Genomic DNA, 6,000 nt, shown 5'->3' with positions numbered 1-6,000 from the left:
GCAGAGGTGATGGGATGTCAATTCAATGACCATGTCCTGCAATAGATTCTGCTTCTGTGTTGGTTTTTTTCTCTCCAAATTCACTCTGTGGGGGAAGCCAACTACCATGAGGCGAGTAGCCCTATGAAGAAGGCCTCAATGCAAAGAGCTGAAATCCCCAGCCATCAGCTAGTGAGTACCTGAGACCTGCGAACAGCCACTTGAGTGAACTTCAAAGTGGATTCCCCTCCAGTTGAGAATTAAGATGACTGCAGTCACAGGTAACACCATGATCAAAGCCTCGTAAGAGACTCTAAGAAGAAAACACTCATCTAAGCCACACCTGGATTCTTGACTCACAGAATTTGTAGCTGCTTGTTTTCAGGTAATTTTTTACACAGCAATGCATAATAACTTTAATGTCTTTTCAGATTCTCCATATAGAATTTCCCATCCTACTCTTATTTGATAAAATGTGGTATCTACCTCCATTAACCCACAATTATGTAAGATAATTATTATCTTACATAAATGTTGTTTATGAATTATTGCTTACTTGAAACAGTAACTCATTCATTTCTTAGGCACTTTTTAAAAACTTTCTGTTAAAGAACTCTATGAAAACAAGTATTTGTTTATGATTTCTGGGTCCCATTTTCTTCCTTTTAAATCTACCTATTCGAGCAATCCAGGGAAGTCATTGAATTCAACTGTCAAGTAACATATATTTGTGTTTTTTTTTAAAGTTGAAATCTGATTTCTTTATTAGCAATGGGAGTTTATGATGAAAATATTTTTCCATTAAAGTAAGGAAATGTGATACAAAATGTGATGAAATGATCTCAGGTAAAGATATTAGAATATTTTTGAATAGAATACGCCTCAGCAAATATAGTTCTTCCTTCTTTATTTTTTAAATCTATGATATTATTTGTTACTTATTTGGGATATTACTATTTATCTCAGAAAGAGATATTCCTTAGATACTTAAGCCGAATTTCCTGGTGACAGAAAACGTTGATTAGTGTGATAGAAAATGAGGATTATTTTCTAACTTCTTTTCAATTGTGTAGATGTAAAAATCTTTTCAATGGAAGAGGATAATTATTCATTATGGTGGCAAATTTGCTCAGATGAGAAAATATTTTATCAGCAGACAAACTGGCTCATGGCATAATCCTCTAACTACAGGGTACCCCAGAGGGGAGGATAGAGGCACGTTACATCAGAATTTGGCATCCAACTATATAATGGCTGTATATCACCTCTCTGTTATTTTTAGTTTCCTCATCCTATGGCTTTTCCTTAATCTTTTTAAATGGAAAATTATTCCTATGTTAAAAAAACAAAATGTTCCATAATACAGGAAGGAAAATATATTACTGAATTAGACAATAAATGGCAGTTTTAACTACAATCTAAGTAACTCGGATTTATTGAGCAGCTACAGACAGACACAATGTATTAAGCCATTCAGTCCTACAACATTCGGAGGCTTTGACAGGTAAAGCGCTTTGTCAATACTACACAGTTATAAAATATAAGAGTCAGTATTCAATTCTGGTGGATTTGGCAAAATCTAAATCTAGATTGTTTGGTGAAATCTAAATCCTATATTCTTTCCAGAATACAATATTTCATATTTTGCCTTGTGTGTACTTTAAACATTTACTCTAAAAATCTTTCAACCAATATTATCAGGGTCTTTTTAGTAAAAGAGATATTCGTTTTGCTCTAAAACTATTTTTGCTAAGGGATAGAAATATGGAGTTTAGTAAGGTCTAGAATAAAATAGTAACATTACCAAATTATCTGAGTTTTTCCACAATATTTTACCAGATATTTAAAATAGCTGTATAATTAAACTAGAGACTTCTCAGCTCATGAAATAATTTTTTTTTCTGAATAACCATGGTCCTTAATTCAATAATATGATAAATGAAAATTGATACTCTGAATTTTATATAGTTGTACTATCATCCCTACATCTTTGCCCTCCAGACACTTGGTCTCCTAAGATAGCCAGCTAATTACCAGGTCTCCTTGTGGTGCCTTATCCAGCCTAGTCTTCCTTGAAAATTACCTCTTCCTCTCAACCTTTCCCATGCTCTTCCATGCAATAGTGTTCTCTGGACAATTTCTGCAACTGCAACATGATCTGAGAGACAAACTTTTGGTTCGATATTAATATGTAACCCCTGATTAATTGAGAAGTGTATTATTCTCCTGAGAATATTGGCATTTGAGCAGAGAATACTGAGGATACAATGTGCAATCTAAGAATGGCTGTCTAATTAGGCAACCTATAAGAAGTTTCTTTCTTTTCTTGCAGAAAGACCTTTTTTGCACCTGTACCGCAAATCAAATAATGTAGAATGTTTAAAAGTAAAGATAAAATGACCCTTTTATATTATTTAGTTCAATTCTCTTAGTGCACAAAGGGGAAAATATGTCCAAAGTCCCACACTTAGTGATCATTCCAGCACTTGAGTTTTGATTAGAAACTCTGTGTTTTTCCCAGTACAAAACTTCCCCTGTATCTTGTTCCATTTATTTGTAATGCCGATCCACATTTCAATTTCTGCTAATTGCTGGTCCTTCTTTGAGACTGGTTTCCAGAGATTTTTAAAATAGATCTGGTAGTATATGATTATAATACTTCTAGGAAAATGAGTAAGTAACACAATGTAACCCTGACAATCAAGAAAATGCTACTCTAATTGATCACTACCCTCTTTCTACCAACTTTGTTCAATGTATTTTGTCGTCAATCTTCCCACATATAAAAGGGTGGATTAATGGTTCCTTATTATGATTTGGAAGTCTAATAGCCTTGCCCACTTCAGCCTCTGTATACCTCTGTCTCTGGCAGCTGGACTGACCTAATCCATACCTACAGGGAGCTTAATAAAGACCCGGGGACCAGCCTTGACCCCAGGTTATGAGAAGGGAGAAATGTAATTTAAGGGTGCTTATGTCAGCAGATAGATGCTGAATTATCCAGCCAATCTTGTTATGATTTTGCTCTAACTTTGAACCCCTTTGGCCAAGTTTTCTGCCTTAATCAAAAATCATCAGATTATGGGTCTTCAACCTACTTGCATACAGGCAAGTGGTCCAGCATTGTGATTGTTCGCAAAATCCTGCCCAATCTTTAAATATGTGGTATTAAGTTGTTTCTTGAAAGGGAAGTGACCGCTCTGTGTCAACCTGAAGCAAAAAAATTAGTATACTAAATTTTCCCCAAATCTATTATTTAGAACTCTTATCCCACAACATGCTCTATGGGAGATATATTTCTTGTTCAAAATATTTGGGGTAATACCTGCTTTTTTCCTTTCCTACCTTTGGAGATTCCTAATATATATTGAACTCTCAAAGAAGTCTTGAAATAATAAAATGTGCATAAATGTTTTACCCTAATGTGTGTTTTTGTTTTGTTTGATTTATCCGAGAACACAATAATATTGTCATATAACAATGGTGAATTGTTACTCTTGAGGAAGCAGCACTGCTGGATTTATCTATGGGAGAATTTGCATAGTTGGTATAGGACATGAGTAGCACATACACCAGATTTGGCCCTTGGCCCTAAACCTCCCTGGGCAACCTTCCAGCACTGAGTATTCTGTCCATAGGTCTTTTTATTTCTCTGACCTCAAGATAGAAAGTTCAGTTTCATTCATATTTTTATATCTGATTTAGAAATTAAAGGGAAAATGCCCACTTATTTTATACATAGTTTATGCCCGATACTATGCTAAAGGCTTGTCATATATAATCTTTTAAAAATAAAATTTTGTTAGTAAAAAGCAAGTAACACAGGGTAAAAAGTTTTGTTTTTTTTCTAATAGAAATCAGACTTCAAACACTAACTCTACCAGCTAAAAACTAAAACATAAGTCAGTCACTTTATCTTCTTGAGGTTTTGATTTTCCAAAACCTCAAATTTTTTGTCTTAGTTTTTTTTTTGTCTTAAATTTTTATTTTAAATTTATGTGTGTGTGTGTAAGAGAGATACAAAAAAAAAAAAAAAAAAAAAAAAGGTAGGGGCTGACAGATAGTGGGTATACCAGGCTTCCATTCATGTCAAAACTTGAGTATAAGTACTACTTGTATATACCAAAATTTTCTAAGCTCTCAAAGAAAGTAACATAGTGTTCTCTATACTTATCATTTTATAGCTGGTGTTACATAACTCAGCTCACCTATAGATGAAGTATATGCTCCATTTGAATTAGTTGAGCTTAAAGTTTATGAAGAGATAAGCAGCCTGATGATGTAATTGTGCCTTCCTTCCTCCAATTCCACCTCCTGTGGTACAGACAGGTGTTCCATCTAGAGTGCTGCCTTTCATACTTTGTCAGATTCAATTCCTTTTAACCATTTTCTCAATGAAACAAACCTGTAATGACTGTTCAAATATCTTAACCAGCAATATTGTTATTCCTCCTATGAATGTTGGTCATATTTTCTTTCCTTCATTTCTCTTTCTTGAATCCTTTTGATCCCATTTAATCTCAGAAGTTATACACATTAATTCTTAGATCTTAATGTCTCTTCTACTTTCTCTTGTGGGCAGCTTTCAGGTTAACATAATAGCCAAGATTTTTGATGCAATGAAGAATAAGAAATTCTAAAAATATACTGGATATGTTTTCTAACATCAGATGACCTGAGGAGTCAATAGGAAAAATGGTTGGCTGTTCAATTATCCAATATTATTATCACTATAGATTTTATTTATCATATTCTGTGAGGTAATATAGCTTAACCATTAAGTTAAGTAAGTATGGATTTGTGTTCCATTTTATTACTCATTGTGTGATATTGAATAACTTAGCAAGTCTCTCTAACCCTTAGTTTTCTCATGCAAAAAATGTACACGGTTGTCGTGAGAACTGAAAACCCATTACTACACCCATTTTCTACATTACTTTTTCCAAAGTATTTATCTAAATTACTGTATGTTTTTCTCATTTGAGTACTATCCACAGTTAATATTTCATCAGAATAGTTATTTTTGTTTGTTTATCCTCTATACTCCAGAATCTAGGACAATGCCTAACAAATAGAAAGAACTTTGTAAAGAGTTGTAAATGAATGAATAAAATATATGAATGTAGTTTTAATACACAAATTCAGGATATTATCGTTAGCATGAAAATAATTAACAATCCTCCCCAAAACCTTATTATTCTCATGTTAGTAATAAGGAAACTGAGGCTCAGAGAGGTCACATGGCAAGAACTGGTAGAATAATGACTCATTTCATCCCTTGCTTAGTTCAGACACCAATGCATACCTATATTTTTAAATTTGGTAAATAAACATCTGTAGAGAAGGGCCTTAGGTCAGCTGCCTGAGAGGTGCTGCCTGAGAGGTAGAGCCTGAGATACGTAATTTTGTACAAGCACTCCTGGAGTGCTCTCAGTGAAAACCTTTAAGGAAGTAAATCGAAGTGAGATGAGGCAGGCCAAGGAGCTAAGCAAAAATATGGTTTCACTGAATCTAGAGAAGTGTGATCCCATGAAGAGCTCTGGAGTGTGAATGGCACCACAGAGTTGACCTGGCTTGAAGTGAGAGGCTTGGGGGCTGGGATATCTTATCCTGAATCAGTCAGTGATTGCTAGATTTCACCTTCTCCAGAGAGTGTTTAAATTCTCATGCATCTTCTGGTGAGATAACTTCTGTAAGCCAAGGGCAATTTTCCACAGAGGGGTGTAATTGTACCTATTTACAACTGATACTCATAACCAATAGGTGATAGGTGCGTTGGCTTCATAAAGGGAATCCAGGCAAAGCACCAACAGCCACTATCAAAAGGGAACTGGTAAACCTGAGTCGAATCATGATTTTTCTCCTGGCTACCATACATTCATTTTAGTCTAGCAGCTTACATCCTTACTTCCTTATTATCCTAAGGTAAACTTATACATCAGATTTTCATTTTGAGCAGTGGTGAATTAAATAAGAGAAGTGAAGGGAAATTAAGGAAACATTGTGACAGTAGCCACTTTG

Source organism: Macaca nemestrina, chromosome 3 (genome assembly GCF_043159975.1).
Source record: "Macaca nemestrina isolate mMacNem1 chromosome 3, mMacNem.hap1, whole genome shotgun sequence".
Lineage (NCBI taxonomy): Eukaryota > Metazoa > Chordata > Mammalia > Primates > Cercopithecidae > Macaca > Macaca nemestrina.
Note: the sequence above shows the minus strand (reverse complement) of the source record.